Source organism: Cryptomeria japonica, chromosome 11 (assembly GCF_030272615.1).
Source record: "Cryptomeria japonica chromosome 11, Sugi_1.0, whole genome shotgun sequence".
Lineage (NCBI taxonomy): Eukaryota > Viridiplantae > Streptophyta > Pinopsida > Cupressales > Cupressaceae > Cryptomeria > Cryptomeria japonica.
This window is the reverse complement of record NC_081415.1, coordinates 143,825,255-143,848,433: the sequence shown is the minus strand read 5'-3', so window position 1 is coordinate 143,848,433 and position 23,179 is coordinate 143,825,255.

Below are 23,179 nucleotides of genomic sequence, written 5' to 3'. Positions count from 1 at the left end.
GTTTTTTACCTAGTTTGGAGTAAAAATACAATAACTTGCTTATTTATTATTGAAATTGGATGAAACAAAAAAGAAATGGAAAGTAGATTCAATGGCCTTTCATCTCCAACCAATCTTAGACTTTTATTTTACAAGTATAGCCTATACCAATTGCTTCAACATCCTGCAACTTCCATTAAAAAAGTCTTATAGGGCTTCCTATGGTAAAATGGTCATAACTTTCTTGAAACTTGATGAAATTACACCAAACCAATAGAAAGTGGAAGATAACTCAGTCCTTCAAAAATAAAAATTGATTTCAGACTAGTACAATATCGTACAGAACTGTAGAATATAGAAAAGAAGCAAAAAATGTGAGAAAAATGCAAAAAAAATGTGTTTTTTTTGCTTCCACTTCAAATTTTCATCATCTAACCCTTGGGTCATACAATTTGAGCCTATTTAGACCCATACAATCAGTTTTCGTCATCCAAATCGATCCCAACTACCATCTAACAACTTTTTAAGAAGTTGACAAGGAATTGCAAAAAGTTGTCAAAGCAACTTTGACAATATTTGATAACTTTTACAAATTTGAACGAATTGATCCCAAATTTTCACAAATGGGTCTAAATTAACAATAATGGCCCAAAATGGCCTTATTAACATGAACCAACACAAAATAAAATAAAAAACCAACTTTGACCATTGTGAGTACAAGGGTGGTCCTAGGGTGGTCCTCCACTAGAAAACAATAAAGATAGTTATAAATACTACTATTTCAAATTGTGGAGAAAATGGAGGCAAAATCGGTCAATAAAAAACCAATAGAACCTAATCATTTTGTAGACATAAAAATGATTCAAATCTATAAACATCAAAATGACCCAAAATTGTGAACTTAACCCAAGACAAAAAAATGGATCTTGTATATAATCTTAATAATTACGTAGATAAATAATGTCTACAACAAAATAGCATATCTTTAAGTATCAACTTAGATACATGTGTCTACGTTCATATCTTTTTCATAAAATATTTAATTTAAAATTATATTGATCAATTATAATTTAATTAAATTTAACAAAAACTAAATTTCATTTAAATTTAGATTTCCAAATGTTCGTTAATAAACAACCAACAATTTAGACCTATTTTATAATGATCTAAACCAAAACTTAAATTCTATATAAGCAATTTAAATATAACATATACAATAATAATTTAAAATTTTATTGATCAAATGTCTCTACACAAAATACCTTTTATAACCCATATATTGTTTAAGAAAACACTTGTATACAACAAAATCTATCTTAAATGTGACGCCTATTTGGAATTGCAACATTGGCGAGATTTGGGAAGACCACAGCAACGGCCCGGACAACATTGATTACTACCGCTTGCATGCAATCGACGGCCTTCCGCTGCCACTTCAGATTTGCCTACAATTACAATTAATTAAACAAAGAGTATACCACAATCAACCTTACTAGCAATGATCTCTCCTTATAGGACATAATATTTGGAGTGTGTCACTTGAGTACCTCATGTAGAAAGACTCATTCCATGATGATGGTCAAGAAGTGGTGAACAAACCCTAGAGAGACAATATAAAATGAACTTTGGCCACCACACAAGGAGTATTACCCAAATGATTGAGAAAAACTATAAGTGGGCCACCTCAATTGAAGCTTTATTTGTTTAGACTTGAATCTATAATAAAATGTTAGAATATAAGATAGTTTTAGAATAAAATGAAATATCTAATTCAATCAAATAATTTAAAAAACAAGCTAAAATTTTATTCTTTCCATGTGTTAAATGAATCTCTACCCTAAAATGATGTCAAATATGGTTATATTTTATGGATGCAAAGTCAATGAAATAGGTTCTAGTATAAATGCATTGAAAAAAATCACGGATATAGGTACAAGTATTCTAGGTTTCAAGATACAACTATAAAACATGATTAAGAAGGCTCTAAATAATCACAAAATGGGTAATGGTAGTGAAGATATTTGAAATAGGATATTTTAGATAAAAGAAGAAGGCATTGGAAGACAATATATCAAGAAAAGTTAGCTGATTTTGGTTATAGAATGGGCAACCAATGGGCTGAATATATGCATTACAAAATTAAGTTTTGTGTTTACAATTCCACCAATGGTTCAAGGTGCGAACCATGAGGAAGCAAGGATAAGAATAAATATAACCTTGTTATATTTTGTAGTTATTCAATGTGGTTTTTGCTGACCACTTTTTATCTTTTTGTAACGTTGTAAATTGCACTTAATGCAATTCCACGTCACATAATTGCTTTCACTTTAAGCTGATTGGAGACGTTCTTCATCTCTTTGTCCTTTTTTTTATATGGATTACCTTTTCAACTCATAATTTGGCCTTTTCCCTTCCACATTGACTATTTGACTCTTGGACACTAGCGCACTACACATGCATCAATGCATCGCTCTAGCATCCCGCAAATATGTTAGGCCTTAGGTGGTTGTTTGAATGTTCTTTCTGTGCTTGGAAGAGTTCATAGTGCCTCTATTCATAGCAACCAACATCAAGACTCTTCCTTGGGCTCTATATCTTATTTTATGCAAGCCTATTTTGAGGACTTCCTAATCATTTGAGAATTGGAGAGACTATTAGAGCCTTTTAATGGGTTTTCTACACCTTCATGTTGGATTTCTCATTTTGTTCTCATGCTATTATCATTGTAGAAACTTTCTCATCTTCTCTCCAACAAACTTACACATTGTTGGCATTGAAGGAGAGTCCCTTTTCCTCTTACTTGTTGCATTTATATTTTTTTTTATCCCCATTATCATATTATTATCATTATCTTTATCAAAATTTATTTGTTTATCTTTTGTTTGATCCATTATCTTGGTTGTCTGTGGAGGCTTGGAAACACTAAAATGGGGGTCCAACTATGCCAAGCCTCTAAACATAGCCACAACATTTTCTCCTAGTTTTTGTGCGGGTTTTTAATTGAGCGAGGAGAGTTATCTTGCTAGAGTCTTTGTAGCTGGACCTTGTGTCATAATCTTCTTCCTTTTATTTTATTCTTCATTGATACTACCATTTTCACTATATTTGTATTGTTAAGGATATTGTCGCAATACACTGAAAACTTGTCGTTTGCACTCTTTGTATAATATATTGGTGTCCCAGACCCATGCGCACATCATTAGATAGAGGCTAGGAAGAGGTTGTTAGGGAGTCTCTATGGTGTATTCTTTTAGGTTTTATAGTTAGATAATCTTATTGAATCTTCTATCTAGTAATATCTATTCATAGGTTTGGATAGATAGTTGGCATCTTCTTGGCTCACCAGAGTGCTAGTTTAGTGAGGTAACGCAAGTCGGTTTTCTCTGTGAAGTCTATCACTTTGAGGGTGTAGACGTCTAAAAATGGTCAACGCTTGTGGAGTCATACTTTAACATTTGTGCATTGCCTTATTTTAGGGTTTTTGCCTCACATTAACATTTCTTCGATGTTGCGCACTTGGTCTTTATCATTTGCGAGCATCGATTCCTTCTTCTGCATTCCTCATTTTTCTCGTTTTCAAATTAGGTCTTGTCGATAGCAATCTTCAATCATTCTTTTGGTCGATCGTATCCTGTCGCATCATGGTACATGCTCATTTATCATCATTTTGGACATTGTCAATCCTAATCGATGATAGAATTAGGGTTTTTGTCCTCTTGTCAATCTTTCAATCATTTTTATCTTGTCAGTAATCATTTGTGATTATCAACTTGTCAATCTTGTCATTTTGTGATCGATTCGTCATCAATCCTTGTCCTTGTCAATCTTGTCATTTTGTGATCAATTCGTCATCGATCCTTGTCCTTGTCAATCTCATCATTTTGCGATCCATTCGTCATCGATCCTTGTCCTTGTCAGTCTCTTCATTTTGCGATCAATTCATCATCGATCCTTTTCCTTGTCAATCTTGTCATTTTGTGATCGATTTGTCATCAATCCTTGTCTTTTTCAATCATGTCAATTTGGATCGATTAGTCATTGTTCCTCATCAATTGGCGCTTATCAATTTGATCTCCTTGTCAATCTTGGTCAATTTGTCATTGATTTTTGTCAACCAATCTCAATCATTTATCAATATTGGTCCTTTGTCAATCAGAATCATGATTGAACCTACATTAATTTCTTATTGTCTTGACCTAATTACTTGTCCTCTTATTTCTAGGGTTTTATGATTTGTTCATTTAATCCTTTTCTTCTTCATTGTGGGTTAAATAAATCTATTTATTTAGTCCTAGGTCTCTTTCATGAATTAATTAATGGATGAAAACCTTTTAATTAATTCACCTAATTTCTATTTCTCCTATTCTCTTTAATTTTTCTAATATTTCCCCTAATTTCATTCCCTCATTTTCTCCTATGTTTATGCTTCCATTTGTTGCAATCATGGAGGCTATTTTCTCTCTTCCCTTTTGTCATGGGAATGGCATTTCAATCTTGTCATAATTTGTCATAATTTGTCATAATTTTGCCATTCTTGATTTGAATTTCCTTTCAAATCTCTTCATGCTAATCTTGTCCTCTCTCCAATTTGTCTATAAATTGGATGATTTTCTTCAATGAACCAATCAATCACATTTTTGAGTAACCTTATGCTAAGAATTTCATCTCTCAACCACTTGCTTTCCACTTGCATTTTGCACTTATAGGTGAGATCCACATCAAATTTGAAGGTGAAAGAAGAACAATGGAGCCACATGAAGGAGATATCTACGTCGGTTTGCTTTGATTTCATTTAATTTAAATATCTTGTCTTTATGTCTTCATTGATTGGATTGGGATTTCTTTCATAGCAGCTTTAGGTTTTGTGATTGTCCTGATTGCTATTGTTTTGATGGTTTTCAATTTCCTGATCTATATTTTCTGGTGAACCCGATGTGAACTAACCCCTTAACCATGTTTTGAGTGCTTTTGAGCTGTTTCCAGGTGAAAAACTCAAGAAACAGGGTGACTTAGAGCTTTCTGGACACTTCTATGCCTGTGTTGAGGCATTCTGCGCCTGTGTTGATGGGTTTTGCGCCTGTGTAGATGGGTTTTGTGCCTGTGTTGAGGCATTTTGCGCCTGTGTTGATGGGTTCTATGCCTGTGTAGATGGATTCTGATCCTGTGTTGATGGGTTTTGCGCTTGTGTTGAGGTATTCTACGCCTGTGCAAGGCCAAAAAAATAAAAAATAAAAATAAAAATTTGCGCCTGTGTTGAGGCATTCTGCGCTTGTGCAAGGCTAGAAACAGAGGTGAAATCAATTGTTTTTACTTGCAAATTTGTTTGTTTTCATTCTATTTCTTGCATTCTGGTTTTTCTTTAGTGCTAATTCTCTATTCAGCATCTTGGCGTTATGTGTGATGAAGACTAAAATGCAACTACTAACAAATCTTATGTAGGATGCGGTCAAAGACTCTCACTAAAACATCTTGCTTGCGACTTTTAAAAGTAGCTGCACATTTCATTTCTTAAAGGTTAATGAACACCATGCATGCTTTGTCTGTTTTTAATTTGATTGCATGTTTTAACCCTTAGAACTAGGCCTACCTCCCGATTTGCCTAGCACTTCGCATAGGCATTGGTGAGAGGGAATGACCCAAAGTGGTGACGGGCTAAAGCCAAGCTCTTCCAAACCACTTTAAATAACTGTGGATGTAACAAAAGTTGTAGACAATGGGTGTTGGAATGGTATTGCAACTATTTATTCGCCAGATCAATACCCACCCGAACGGATGCCCTTACTAGAATCTCTTGTTTTTAGATGCCAAAATCCTTCTATCTGTTGGCTCAGGTATTGTGATATGCGCATGCCGAAGACACCTCTCATGTACTCCTTAGTTAGAGATAGCAAGTTCTTGGGAAGTGATGCCCCTTGAACTCGAAGCTTGGTATGCCCAAGAAGTGAGTGCACTATAAGGGGGAGCCAGTGCTACCAAGCATCTACCTATCCGGTTGACTGTTGTATTTTATGGTTAGAGGATTCAATAGATATTGCCCTTGCCAGCCATAGGATTTGTTGTGAATGTGCTTGATTGTCTTGAGTCAAAGTCAAACAAATATTTTGTCTTCCATGATTGTCAAAATTCAAATAAAAAACAAACTTTCAAAAGTGCTCATAATCAACTTAGGTTTTCAAAATCAACAACCTTCAATTGAAAGCAAAATCCAAACAAAAGTCCAAATTTATCTGAGTATTCATCCAACATTTGAACATGGCTTGTCAAAACATTGAATATTTTTGTTTCAAAATTCATGTCACTTTAGGCTAGGTTTTGCATAGTCCAACTTAGGTCCTAGGACATATTGTCATCTCCCTTCATTTTAGTCCTTTTCATTGCAAGCGTCCTCATTTTGCACTTAGGTTCAAAATCATTTCCCTAAGTTTGCATTTCATTGTCATATCCAAGCTAGATTTCCATTTAGGTGACATTCATGCATTATCCTTGTCATGCTAAAATTAGGTCTTGCCTAGGTTGCATTTTGCATATTCCAAGTCATTGGTCTTCGCATATCCTTATCATTGTATTGTCATCTTGTCTTGGCTTCATCCTGTCATATCATATCCTTAGATCATTTTCATGCCATATCCTAAGTCATTGTCATAATCATTGCCTTCTTGCATTTAGTCTCAAAAATTTGGTTTGTCAAACTTGAAAAATCAAAACTTTGGTTGTTGTTAGGGAGTCTTGACCTTGTCTAAAATTTGTCCTTTCATTAATATCATTTTTGTCAAACCTAGCTTAGTATCCAAGCATATAGGTGAGACATTGTCAATTTGTCCTATTGTCATTTGGTCTTTTGTCCTTTAAGGTCTTTACTTCATTTCAACTTCCCAAGGTTGTGTCTTTAGCTTTGCATTTCAAAAGTTTGTCTCCAAAAATTCAAAAAGTCCAAAAACATTAAGTTGCATTGACATCCTTTTTAGGTTGCATTTGTCAATCCCATTAGTTGCATTGCACAGTGACATGTTTGTTGAAATGAGGTCTCAACCTTCTTACGAAGCCATGTCATCACAATTGAGAAATCAATCATGTCAATCCAATCTCTACATGTCTTAGAACTTGCATCAAACTTATCATGATGATGTAAATGTCCAAATACAAAAACTAGAGGAGAAACTATGTAATGCCCCGCCAGGAAACCCTGAAGGGATAAGCCAAAATTACAAGAATAGAGTGCAATAATTTTTTATTTTTTTTTAAAGTTACACCACATTAAGGTACAACAAGATATCAAAGATTCAGATTACATAGCGGAAGACAACAACTAACTCCTAAAGAGTTTCCCAATGAGATTACTTAAATTTCACAATTCACTTAACTCACACAATTAATCCAAAAGCTGAATATCTTAATAACGAGATAATTCATAATCAGGATAATTCCTTTCAAAAGAGGGAAATATAAATCACAAGCGAAGATTCATCATTAGATCCATTCATAATCTTCATTCAAGCTTTTCATTTAAAATTACAAACCATACATCTAACATTCTAATACACTAGGATTCCATCATAACAGAAGAGATCTTTCCAAGCATATTTAAATTCCTTAACAACAACTGAGTATAATTCATTATTCTAAGTTACATTCTTTCATATTCCAACTTATTGCATTTCAAAAGACGATTGCATACTAGCATCTACGATAAATCTCATCTATACCACTTACGCATTCGATCAACATGGCATTCAAGAAAGAACTGAATATAAGCATTTATAGTTAATTCCAATTATCCACTTAACCATTCTAACATAAGTTAATCATACATGATAAAGCTGAATAAAGGAAACATAAGAGAATACATCACATAACACCATAATGATCTCGGAGTTCACCCCTAAAGGGCTACATCTCCGGGTGTACTCAACTGCAAGACCCCTCTGATAATTAATAAAGTTAAGAGTACAAGAGGTTACACTATACAATCCAGCCATCAAGGCAATACATAAACAATATACAAATGACCGCATCAGTCAATTAGTACATAAACGATCCCTGATAAGAACAGGATCCAGCTGAACATAATCAAAGCTAAAACAAAGGTCCAGAAGAGCATCCATAACACTGAGCCATCACCACCCAAGGTCTATCATGAAACTGACACTCACAAGGGCATAAACAAAAGGATGACCCATAAAGGTACTCTTAACAGGACAAAACGACAACACAGTAGCGAACGTAGGGACAAGTGTCATCACACAACCTGGTATGGTTACCATGGCAAGTCTTCATAGGTCCCGGTCCCATACACTGGGTTACCCTGGCAACCTAATCCGAGCTTCCGGCCCATCCCAGCCTCATGTGGACCCACACATCCTCTCGTGAAGACAAGGATGGTGGTTTGCCATTTTAGGCCTTACCACAGCATGTCGAGTCTATGTTAGCACTCGTCCCATGTGTGAGGCACAATTATCTTACTTAGAGATTACATTCTAATCTACTTAAAGGTTATCACTTATTAGACTCACTTTCGACAAGTTACCTAGCAGCCACTTAGGGCGCGGCCCCTAATCGAAAGCCACTTTCCCATACGACACTAGACTAAACTCAGATGAACTCAAAACCAAGGACTGGACATGGTCAGACGAACGGAGTTCAAGAAGAGAGAAACAATCATCTGGTCAAACATGACTCAAAAGATGAACACTTACTGACGGTACTCTAACTAGAGACCTGACAACTAAGGTCGACCACGAATCATCATTCGACTCACACACAAGGAGGATATGATCAAAATGACACTACCACAATACGATAGTCAACTCAGAATCGAGGACTGAAACAGGTACCCCAAGTCAATCCATAGGACAGGGTCCTACTAAACAAAGCAAAACATGCCATTTCATAATTAAAGGCGAATACAGAAATTAAACTCGCAAGGCAATAATCAGAAAAGACAATATTTCCTCAAATTGATTTAATCATTACAAGTCAATCAAGTTTTCTAGAAGATCTAAATCAGCTTACAGTTATCTACCTCATCAAGGGATAAGTTGTTCTTGGTTTTCTAACTCTTGAAGGTTCAAAGCATCGAACAGACATATAAAGCCATAAAGAGTTTTTAACCAATTCATATTAATTAAACTCAGACAACCATTAATCAAATAAATAAGATATTTAATCTCCAACAAAACATCACTAACATACTGGTCTAAACCGACCTCTACAGTTTCGTATTATTTCTCAAGCCCAGATGCATTATACGGATTACGGAAATATAAATGCAGAAAGAGAATCTAAATGGAGATAATCATTTCCAAAGCATATTGTTTAAATTCAAATACCCAACGATAAATATTCACTACTTCTCAATTACTCAATTGATAAGTTCTAAGATAATACTTAAGAACAACAATTAGTAATTACGTCGTATTTCAACGATCTTCCAATAACATATTATTCTCTATTTTGTTTTTAAACAATACTACCTTAATTAGCCAAATGCTCTAATCAGCTAGAAGGTAAGATCTAGATTCATTAATCCAAGATCAATCAGAATATAAACAAAAATATTCAATTGCGAAATTACAGTTTTAGAACTTAATTAAGAAGAGGGCATAAGTCACGAAATGAAGATTGACTAATTAATCCACCTATAAATTCCATTATATAATTAATCAATATCCAATCAACTTTTATCAAGATTAATGCCACCTTAAACCTAATTAAGAAGCTAAATAAAACTTAACATTAAAATAATATTCACAATTATTATATGCATTTTTTTTTTTGAATACTAAAAAAAAATACATTAAAAAAAACTATTTTAAAAACTATGCTTTAAACAAAAAAAAATGCATTCAAAAACAAGAAAGGCGAGGCGGCCGTGCCCTAACCCTAGCCGAGGGAAAGGTGCGGGCGGTGCTCGCGGTGGTGCCCGCAGGTGCCATGGTGCCCTGCGGCCACCGCGGCCCCTGCGGCCACCGCCGTGAGCCGCGGCCAACGCCCAACCGCAGACCACAAGGGATGGCAAGGAGGAGAAGGGGGGGGACGCGCGGGGGAGGGTAGGAGGAGCGGGTGGAGCTCCGCTCCCCGCCCTCCAAACCCCAACCCACAGCTACGTTAAAAAAAAAACGCACGGCTCGATTAAAATAAAATACACCGCGTTGTTATACAAACGCACAGTGGATATAATTTAATATATTTTCTTTATTTTTTTTTGAAACACAACTCGGTTTTCAATAAACACAAAACGCCCACCGCAAAATTCATAATAAAATTTCGATTTACTAAAATTTCAGTTTAAACAAACTGAGATTGATATCACATTTTCTTGATGGTTTTCTCATTCTTTACAAGCATCCAAGGGTTTCAAACGCCCAAGAGAATAGAGGGATTAACCACACCACAAATACACTTCCAGCCAAGCTAATAAATTTACTAAATCAATTCATAAGCATGGCATTCGATGGAGAATCTAAAACCAAGAGCATGAAAACATTCAAACCACCATTTCCATTTTAAACAATAACTAAGATTGAGAATTGGATCCTACCTGATCTCGCGTTCCTGGCAAGATCTGCTGAAGAGTCCCAATCTCCAGCTACCAAAACCTCCTTCCCCATTCAAAATCACCAAATTTCATCTCCAAAATTTCTTTCCAACCCAAAATTCCTCCAAAATGTCCATCCTCCAATTTTACCCAAATTTTGGGTTATATGGAAGAGTTGACCAAAAACTCTATTTTTGGAATTAAAATTTTTATTTACAAATAATTCTCAAAAATTAATCCTTTTCTAATTACCACAACAAATCGACTTGCCTTTTCAATCCAAAATCGATTTCCTCATTAAATTAAATTTAACCTTTCAAATTTCAGAATCCAACAGAATACAATTTAGTCTATTGCGATAAAATACAAAACTTTCTTTTCAACAGCATATATAAAATGCATTTAATATTCAAAATCAGTCATTTAATCGAATTTACTCCCAATTAAAAACGAGCAATCCAATATCAATGAAAATCGCATAACGGAATCCCGATTAATCTAGTCCATTAATCTCTAATGCACAAATATATATTTAATCAAGATAATTATTAAGGACTAATTAATCAATTTAACCATGCACACCAAGCACGCAAACTGAGGAGGTCAACCAAACAGACGACTCGCCAACCCAAATAGAAAGGGAATACCGACGATGACTGGCGATGCTCACCTGAGCACGACGAAGGTCAACTAGGGTCTTACGACCACCTAATCCAACTCTAAGGATTAAAAAGGTATACTCAACCCTGCAATCCAGGTGAAGACGAACTTCGCACTCATGCGGTGTTGTACCTGACATCTCCTACAACCAGAAGTCATACATGCATACATATATAAAATTTAATGAAAGCGTTAGCTCAATATTAATACCACAAATTAGGTACATTAACAACTTGCATATAACTAGTGTGAAACCCACATCCACAGCTATGCGTGAAATCAAGCATCTAACTGTAACATTATATTAAGAAAAACTATCCAACATTAAACCAAGATTAGAGATTGATTAGGGTAGGGGTACTACATTCTCCCCCCCTAGGTTCCGACTTATTCCTGGAAGTCGTAAGGCTAGATGAAGAATATGTCGTACGCATCAGCCCTGAAACTCATTCAACAAAGATCAAATTGCACATAGAAATCTTTCCATAAATAAATGAAATATTTATTGCAAAATCCTTTACAAATGCCATTATCCATTGGCAAGATACATCTAAAACCATACATTCCTTAAAATATTCTAGGAATTATCCACAATCATAGCAGAAAACAAGAATTTTCTTCCTTTCATTACACCAAATTAAAGCATTACAAAGAGGTAAACAACAATTACCATAATCATCTATCAAACATGACCAGAAAACATGCCATCAAGATCAATTTCCTTTACCAATCCATCTTTCTCATAAAATTTTATTGAATAGAACTAGCTCAAAATATCAATTCTACAACCAAATTAACTTTCATGAAATAAGAGCAACAAAATAACTCAATTGATTACACTTGCCAAGTATAAGAAAACCTTTCCAATGACTATGCCCCATAACATAGTGACAAGTTAACACAATTTACTCCATGATACAAATAATAACCATCCACATAACTGGAATGCATAACAGAAAAGGCCACATGTGAGCATGTCTAATGCTTGGTCGAAGATAACATGCACGATCAGCATCTCTATGCCTAATCCCAGAACCACAATAAGATCATAAATATCCAATATCTCACTCAAAGGCTCAATGGTGCTAGGCACACCATAGCGGTGCTACCTTCCATACAAGACCTTTGTGAATATCCCTTGTTGAACAAGGTGGTTAGCCTCCAAGAGATAGTCACCACACATAGGTAGGTAGTGGACACTAGCTGCATCACAGCCTCACATACCCCCATCCTCAAGGTTCCCTATATCTACTTCCTCACACACACTCTACCAATTCCGTATCATACGTCCTTGGAGAGAAATTTCACATCTCGACACAAGACCAACATCCGAAAACAATAATGATAAACCAGTTTAGCCACCAAAGTACAGATGAATAAAGATAATAAATCATCAATTCCAACAGTAAGGCAAGAAAATAATCTGGAATTTCAACACCAAATCAAAAGTGCAAAAGATCACAAGATCGTGGCTAAACCTTCAAAGTCAAAGTAAAATAAATTGCTGATCCCCAAAGAAATATAAAGAATATCACAACTGCACATAACATCACTATGTGACTAACATCTAGCCACCAACGAGGAAGGAAGGAACAACTGACTAGCTATTGCAGTAGCTCATCATGTGGTGCGACATAGTCACACTATCCACATGGCATGGCGGTGTGCACCTCGACATCACCCCACATCACGTCGTCACGTGGCATGGCAATACCCCAAGTGGAGAACACACACAATGGACGTATCCCGCATGGTAGTGCACCTCGCGGAAAAAGCATGCACAAGTCACATCCCGCATAGCGACGTATCTAGAAGGATACTCGCCGTAAGTCAGAGGTATACATGACTATGGTCCACCCACATGCCCACCAACACATACTAACTGGCAGCACATGTGAATAAACCTACCTTTCATGAAGACAAGGCAAAGGATCCTCCAAATTACACCATCACTATACACAAGAATCACCATCCAAACTGCTCAAATAAGGAAGAGGAATAGGCTGACACACATAAACCTATAAATAGGTTCATCAAAGGGAAAGTATTGAGTACACCTTGATACAGTTTAGTAGTACAACTATATCATTCCTCGAAGTAGAGAAGCTAAAATCGCTTCGCGCCGACATTACTCATACGCCAATCCATACTATTCAAGGAATGGTCGCTTCGAATACTACCCCTTAACACACTGAGTTACCCACAACTCGAGGTTTGGTACTCAGCAGGGAAACAAATAAGCAACATCACATAAACAGTATGGTTTCCCATACTCATAAGTAACATATCCTCCATGGTTGATTACTTCACCAATCCATGGGCACAAATAATAAGCACTGGTTTCTTACAATACACACAAATACACCAGCACTGGTTTAGTCACATTTACGGGGAATACTTTTCAGTACGCTAACATCTATTCAAGGAAGATTTCAATTATGCTTTCTATATAAATAACTGAATCAAGTTTACTCTAGATTCAAGTACTGAAATTATTAACAATTCACAATTACATAAGGAAATAACATCATTCCTATATCTTTATCAAATTTCACTAAGCATCCGAACTCACATTACTAACTATTCAAGTTCATTTCTAAAGCTTAAGACTTTCATCTATCACTATGAAGCCAAAATGCAATCGTACATTTTCACATGTTTTATAAACATTCTATTTAAATCAATGCATTCTTTAATACCATTTCTACAAACCTCATGATTAGGCAAAGAGAAGGGAAAGAGAGTTTGATAACCAAACTATTTCCTACAAAAATGCAAGATCAAACAAGATCATGCTACATTATAAAATTCCTCACTATAAGCCTATCATTTAATTGCACGGTTTTCATTTCGCTACCGTTTAGAAGGATGACAATCAGTCTAACGAAAACATTTCCAATAACTATGGTTGCAACAGGAGGTTCTAGTTTTCCAACAAAACAGAGATCAAGAGAAGCAATCTTTTTGGTAATGCAAGACCTCTTAAGAACACTCACATAAATAATACAATATAGACACATGTCATAATTTGCAACCTATTAGAAATCACATTACGATCAAGGATAAGCAAGGAGCTATTAACCAAATAAAGCATATTAATGCATGCACATCAAACAGCTTTTCATTCGCACTTTCTAAACACATTAAGGTAATTACATATACCCAAAAGCGAGTTCAATGGAGCATTTGCTAAAATAAATCTTCAATCAAACTGGTTTAATAAAACACATAAGACAATCTTTCGGAAAACACATTAATATTCTCTCGAAGCTTCAATAACGTGCTCTTTTTAACACTTCTACAAACCAAGCAGTTTCACATAATTCAACTATTCGCATATTAATGCACCTTACTAAGGTAGAATTTAATCATGCTACTCCTACAACATACACATGGAGAATTCTTTAAACGTACACATACAGTTTTCTCCCAATAACCAAAATAAATTTTTAAACCCATAGCCCTTTAATAATCTAAAAACATAAGCATCATAAGGCTCACTCAAGCGTTCAAGAAGTCACACCCTTTTCTCTCTCGCAAACAAGAAAACTTGAATCAAAGATAATTACACATATCCTAAACATTTTAATTTCCAGAAAGAGAGAGAGGAATGGTGATAATCATTTAATTTCTACAAAATAAGCATTCAATAATTGCCATACTAGTCCTTCAAACGAACAACAGTAAGCTAGATCATAATCTTAAACAATCACAATATGCACTTTCCGATTCAAGACAAGCACGGACCAACCCAAATGGATTAGTCTAAAGAGTACAACACTAAATAAGGAAAGGTACATACGACTCTCTTTCAAGATAAGAGTAATCGTAGACCACAACATCAATAAGCACACAATGCACATATAAGCACTCAAACACCAACATCAAGAAGGCAAAAACAAGGTGTGAACACACACACGTTACACACCAGCTAAGGTCTGCTCAATCACTCACATGCAAAAGGAGGACAAGAATACACATAAGGTCGATACACCTCACACAAATAGAGGGCACATGCGACACCAAAGATCCCAATGTATGCAACATGGGCTCTGATACCAAATGTAATGCCCCGCCAGGAAACCCCGAAGGGATAAGCCAAAATTACAAGAATAGAGTGCAATAATTTTTTATTTTTTTAAAAAGTTACACCACATTAAGGTACAACAAGATATCAAAGATTAAGATTACATAGCGGAAGACAACAACTAACTCCTAAAGAGTTTCCCAACGAGATTACTTAAATTTCACAATTCACTTAACTCACACAATTAATCCAAAAGCTGAATATCTTAATAACGAGATAATTCATAATCAGGATAATTCCTTTCAAAAGAGGGAAATATAAATCACAAGTGAAGATTCATCATTAAGATCCATTCATAATCTTCATTCAAGCTTTTCATTTAAAATTACAAACCATACATCTAACATTCTAATACACTAGGATTCCATCATAACATAAGAGATCTTTCCAAGCATATTTAAATTCCTTAACAACAACTGAGTATAATTCATTATTCTAAGTTACATTCTTTCATATTCCAACTTATTGCATTTCAAAAGACAATTGCATACTAGCATCTACAATAAATCTCATCTAAACCACTTACGCATTCGATCAACATGGCATTCAAGAAAGAACTGAATATAAGCATTTATAGTTAATTCCAATTATCCACTTAACCATTCTAACATAAGTTAATCATACATGATAAAGCTGAATAAAGGAAACATAAGAGAATACATCACATAACACCATAATGATCTCGGAGTTCACCCCTAAAGGGCTACATCTCCGGGTCTGGTCAACTGCAAGACCCCTCTGATAATTAATAAAGTTAAGAGTACAAGAGGTTACACTATACAATCCAGCCATCAAGGCAATACATAAACAATATACAAACGACCGCATCGGTCAATTAATACATAAACGATCCCTGATAAGAACAGGATCGAGCTGAACATAATCAAAGCTAAAACAAAGGTCCAGAAGAGCATCCATAACACTGAGCCATCACCACCCAAGGTCTATCATGAAACTGACACTCACAAGGGCATAAACAAAAGGACGACCCATAAAGGTACTCTTAACAGGACAAAACGACAACACACTAGCAAACGTAGGGACAAGTGTCATCACACAACCTGGTATGGTTACCATGGCAAGTCTTCATAGGTCCCGGTCCCATACACTGGGTTACCCTGGCAACCTAATCCGAGCTTCCGGCCCATCCCAGCCTCATGTGGACCCACACATACTCTCGTGAAGACAAGCATGGTGGTTTGCCATTTCAGGCCTTCCCACAGCATGTCGAGTCTATGTTAGCACTCATCCCATGTGTGAGGCACAATTATCTTACTTAGAGATTACATTCTAATCTACTTAAAGGTTATCACTTATTAGACTCACTTTCGACGGGTTACCCAGCAGCCACTTTGGGCGCGGCCCCCAATCGAAAGCCACTTTCCCATACGACACTAGACTAAACTCAGACGAACTCAAAACCAAGGACTGGACATGGTCAGACGAACGAAGTTCAAGAAGAGAGAAACAATCATCTGGTCAAACATGACTCAAAAGATGAACACTTACTGACGGTACTCTAACTAGAGACCTGACAACTAAGGTCGACCACGAATCATCATTCGACTCACACACAAGGAGGATATGATCAAAATGACACTACCACAATATGACAGTCAACTCGGAATCGAGGACTGAAACAGGTACCCCAAGTCAATCCATACGACAGGGTCCTACTAAATAAAGCAAAACATGCCATTTCATAATTAAAGGCGAATACAGAAATTAAACTCACAAGGCAATAATCAGAAAAGACAATATTTCCTCAAATTGATTTAATCATTACAAGTCGATCAAGTTTTCTACAAGATCTAAATCAGCTTACAGTTATCTACCTCATCAAGGGATAAGTTGTTCTTGGTTTTCTAACTCTTGAAGGTTCAAAGCATCGAACAGACATATAAAGCCATAAAGAGTTTTTAACCAATTCATATTAATTAAACTCAGACAACCATTAATCAAATAAATAAGATATTTAATCTCCAACAAAACATCATTAACATACTGGTCTAAACCGACCTCTACAGTTTCGTATTATTTCTCAAGCCCAAATGCATTATACGGATTACAGAAATATAAATGCAGAAAGAGAATCTAAACGGAGATAATCATTTCCAAAGCATATCGTTTAAATTCAAATACCCAACGATAAATATTTCACTACTTCTCAATTACTCAATTGATAAGTTCTAAGATAATACTTAACAACAACAATTAGTAATTACGTCATATTTCAATGATCTTCCAATAACATATTATTCTCTATTTTGTTTTTAAACAATACTACCTTAATTAGCCAAATGCTCTAATCAGCTAGAAGGTAAGATCTAGATTCATTAATCCAAGATCAATCAGAATCTAAACAACAATATTCAATTGCGAAATTACAGTTTTAGAACTTAATTAAGAAGAGGGCATAAGTCACGAAATGAAGATTGACTAATTAATCCACCTATAAATTCCATTATATAATTAATCAATATCCAATCAACTTTTATCAAGATTAATGCCACCTTAAACCTAATTAAGAAGCTAAATAAAACTTAACAATAAAATAATATTCACAATTATTATATGCATTTTTTTTTTTTGAATACTAAAAAAAAATACATTAAAAAAAACTATTTTAAAAACTATGCTTTAAACAAAAAAAAATGCATTCAAAACCAAGAAAGGCGAGGCGGCCGTGCCCTAACCCTAGCCGAGGGAAAGGTGCGGGCGGCGCTCGCGGTGGTGCCCGTAGGTGCCGCGACGCCCTGCGGCCACCGCCGTGAGCCACGGCCAACGCCCAACCGCAGACCACAAGGGACGGCAAGGAGGAGAAGGGGGGGGACACGCGGGGGAGGGGAGGAAGAGTGGGTGGAGCTCCGCTCCCCGCCCTCCAAACCCCAACCCACAGCTACGTTAAAAAAAAAGTGCACGGCTCGATTAAAATAAAATACACCGCGTTGATATACAAACTCATAGTGGATATAATTTAATATATTTTCTTTATTTATTTTTGAAACACAGTTCAGTTTTCAATAAACACAAAACGCCCACCGCAAAATTCATAATAAAATTTCGATCTACTAAAATTTCAGTTTAAACAAACTGAGATTGATATCACATTTTCTTGATGGTTTTCTCATTCTTTACAAGCATCCAAGGGTTTCAAACGCCTAAGAGAATAGAGGGATTAACCATGCCACAAATACACTTCCAGCCAAGCTAATAAATTTACTAAATCAATTCATAAGCATGGCATTCGATGGAGAATCTAAAACCAAGAGCATGAAAACATTCAAACCACCATTTCCATTTTAAACAATAACTAAGATTGAGAATTGGATCCTACCTGATCTCGTGTTCCTGGCAAGATCTGCTGAAGAGTCCCAATCTCCAGCTACCAAAACCTCCTTCCCCATCCAAAATCACCAAATTTCATCTCCAAAATTTCTTTCCAACCCAAAATTCCTCCAAAATGTCCATCCTCCAACTTTACCCAAATTTTGGGTTATATGGAAGAGTTGACCAAAAACTCTATTTTTGGAATTAAAAATTTTATTTACAAATAATTCTCAAAAATTAATCCTTTTCTAATTACCACAACAAATCGACTTGCCTTTTCAATCCAAAATCGATTTCCTCATTAAATTAAATTTAACCTTTCAAATTTCAGAATCCAACAGAATACAATTTAGTCTATTGCGATAAAATACAAAACTTTCTTTTCAACAGCATATATAAAATGCATTTAATATTCAAAATCAGTCATTTAATCGAATTTACTCCCAATTAAAAATGAGCAATCCAATATCAACGAAAATCGCATAACGGAATCTCAATTAATCTAGTCCATTAATCTCTAATGCACAAATACATATTTAATCAAGATAATTATTAAGGACTAATTAATCAATTTAACCATGCACACCAAGCATGCAAACCGAGGAGGTCAACCAAACAGACAACTCGCCAACCCAAATAGAAAGGGAATACCGACGATGACTGGCGATGCTCACTTGAGCACGACGAAGGTCAACTAGGGTCTTACGACCACCTAATCCAACTCTAAGGATTAAAAAGGTATACTCAACCCTGCAATCCAGGTGAAGACGAACTTCGCACTCATGCGGCGTTGTACCTGACATCTCCTGCAACCAGAAGTCATACATGCATACATATATAAAATTTAATGAAAGCGTTAGCTCAATATTAATACCACAAATTAGGTACATTAACAACTTGCATATAACTAGTGTGAAACCCACATCCACAGCTATGCGTTAAATCAAGCATCTAATTGTAACATTATATTAAGATAAACTATCCAACATTAAACCAAGATTAGAGATTGATTAGGGTAGGGGTACTACAAACTAGCTCAAGAAAAGGAGATTTTGGAACAAAAAGTGAAAAACATTGAGAAGTATAGATCACAAATGTCCAAAATGTTTAAAAAATTTCCAGGTCGAAATCCAAATATTGAGCCAATTGATGTAAGATCTCTTATTGAACAATCAAACATACCAGATCTCCTCTCACAAATAGAGATGACGAAACAATTTCAAGAAAAGAGACAACAACATTATGTGCCTTCACAACAAAAACAAGAAGGTGTTTACTATCAATCAGATTTTCAACCATCACAACTAATTGTTCAACATTTCCAACAGACACAAGCAATGGTCCAACATATACAACCAACACAACCAATGGTCCAGTTTCAACAATATGTCCAACCAACTATACAATGTCCACAAATAGTTCAACCAATGGTGGAATATCAACATGTTCAATCAACATATCAATGTCAACAACCACAACCAAACATTCAAAAACAAAGGTTGTAGCATGCACCAAGCCAAATTTTGAACATGTCAAACCAATTTGATCAACATCTAGTTCAAAATCAAAACATGACATTAGACCTAAACCAACTTCTTTCCAAACAAGTTCAAATTCCAGATACAACTATGTCAAAACCTCGAAAGAAAGGTGGCCTTATTGCAAGGATCTTAAGGAAACTACCAAGTGAGTTCTTTGAGGAAGATCAAGATAATACAATTATGTCTAGCAATTCCTCATCCCCCCACAAACAAATTGACTCTCCAGTGGCATCTATCCCTACACCTTTAGAAGTTTCCCAAGAACCTTCCATATTGTCCTCATCAAACAATACACACAAGGATGAAATTATCCAAGGGCTATCCATAATTGATTGCCAAGATAATCCAATTCATGATGCACATCCTTGTCATGTTTCAGAAATACTAGGCCCAATGCAACCATGCACTTTATTGCCAGAATCCATCACAAATGTTCAAAGTGCATTTCCTTCATGCCAAAACATTGATTCCTTGTTAGAATCCCCCATGCATATCCAAAGTCCAACCCCATGTCAAGAGGATAATTTAGAGCATGAAGAAACATGTCTTGAATTAGATGAAGATCAAGATCTTGAAACCTTATCATCCCATCCAATTGTTGACCAAGATTCCATTTCCCCAGACACTCGCAATGGTTCACTTATTCATGTCAATTCTATCCAAGAACACAATGTCCTTTCAAATCCCATTGACATTCCACTTCCTAAGAAAGATCAAGATATCCCTTCCATCCTTTCCGATGATCTCATTAAAAGTCAAGAGAAAAGAATCTTTAAAGAGGATTCTAATGATCTTCCTCCTTGTCAAGATCAAATTATTCCTTTAAATCCTCCACAAGATCCTTTTGTTCCTCCATCTCCTTGTCTTAATGCTCCATATACACTCCAAGATCACATGTCTTTTGATGATCCCATTATTTCTCCCATTCCATCTCTTGAAGAGCCTGTCATTGAACCATGTCCACTACACAATCCTAGTCCCCCTCATGATTCTAACGTGTCAGTGCAAGATGTTCATGAACCCTCTACATGCATAATGGGTTCTTCCACTTTGGTGCAATCCGATCCACTTCAAGATCTCATTATTTCTCTCATATCATATCCACCTAATAATGGACTTGCCTCTTCCTCTAAAAGAAAAGAGTATCCTACAAGTCAAGATATTCATAAAGGCAAAGGAGTAGATCTCAATAAGCAAGAATCCCTTCATGTTAAAGAAAATATTAAGGGTCATGGCCTCAGTGAAATTTCTCAAGACGTTGGTATCCCTCCATCAAAATCAAAACATACACCTTCCCCATCATACTTTCCATCCATCTTAGGTCCTTATATTCCTTCGTCCTCTATGCAAGGTCAGCAAAGGCATAAATCCTTGAGTAAATTTCATCCATCCAAAAGAACTCCACTTCATTCCTATCCATCCATGCATTCCTTCCCCCCTCCAAGCAATTTGGATGCCAAGTATAAACGTCATAAGTCTAAAAATCTACATGTATTCAAGGATCAACATGTCCAATATAATCAACATGTCAAAACAAAGAAAAATTTGATCTATAAATAAAAGGAAAAATCCAAAAGGTCACAAAGGCCCATTGCTCAAAAACAAAAGTTAAAATCTATATGGGTTCCTAAATCCCTTGTGTTGGCAATGCACTCCAAGGAACCACAAAAGCATGAAAAATCAAAAACCATGTGGATCCCTAAGAAGCTTCTTGAAGCACAAAAATAAAAATCCAACTTGGCATCCAAAATTGATATTCCTCTATCCAACCCTCTCAAATTTGTTCCTCCATCACCTTCTTCATCCATTTTGGGCCCTTATGTCCCAAAATCCCAAGCTATTCCTCCATCCAAATCTCACAATCTGAGATCTATTTTTCCTCCATCAGTCCATCACCCCTCAAGGTGTGTGCCAATGTTGATCTTGCCTTCATTTCCATCCAGTGAAGCCCAATTCTTCCAATACCCTATCCATTATCCAATGCATATTTTCCATCCTTCAATCCCTTTGATCCCATCCTTTGCATACATCCTTGCCTTAATTTCATCTCTTTTTCCATGTCCTTATCCTACCAACGTCTTTGAGCATACTTTTAAAGGTCATGGTCCATTTTTTTCAAGGCTACTATCCAAACAAAAAGATGTTTGAGTCCTTCTTCCATCCCCTCTCATGTGTCCATTTTCAACTAAAATGTCAAAATCCAAAAAAAAAAAAAAGTGAGAAAAAAGAAAAAGAAAAAAAAAGTAAAGCAAAAATAATTTGTCCATTGGTGAAAACCTAGCAAACAGGCACCTTGGGCAAGTACCGTGATGAAAACCTGGCAAACAGGCATCATGCGTAATCTATGAACTTCTTGCATACCATACTTGGGGACAGGTTTTATCCTATTATATCCTTTTGTGCTTCATTGTTCCATTATCCTATCGAACCCCTGTCATTACCTTTCATATCCTATTGTGCCTCATGTCCAGTTTTCCTTTCCACCTTTGACCTTGACAAGGCTGAGGATCGTCATGAGTATCATGCATCTTGTTTGTAGCTTTTAGTCCATCATAGCTTTTGGTCTTTATCCATTTTCTTATTATAACCTGTCATCCATATTCCCTGGCTTATTGCAACTTTCTGCCACTATCCCTTAGCCTACCCCGACATTCAGTCCATGTCCCTTATCCATTCTTGGTCTTGCTTATCCTATCCATATCTTATCACTATCCATACACTCTTTTTTTCGTTCCTTGATCTTGATCTGACATAAGGACGCAAAATTTAAACATAGTTTCAAAAACCTCTTCACCTGTCCCTCATGCCATGTTCCTACTTTACATTGTCATATCCAATCTCTTGTCCCATCACGCAATAGCCCTTGAAAATTGCATCCGTATTGTCTCCATAATAAAAGGCCTTTGTCTTCCCTCTATTCACCAACATTTCAGAAAGCCTATTTATTCACCTGTCATATTCCTTGCCTTGCTAGACATTGGGGGCAAAATCCAAAAAAAAAATCATATAATGTCCTGAAAAAAATCCCTAAAAAACATATAATGTCCT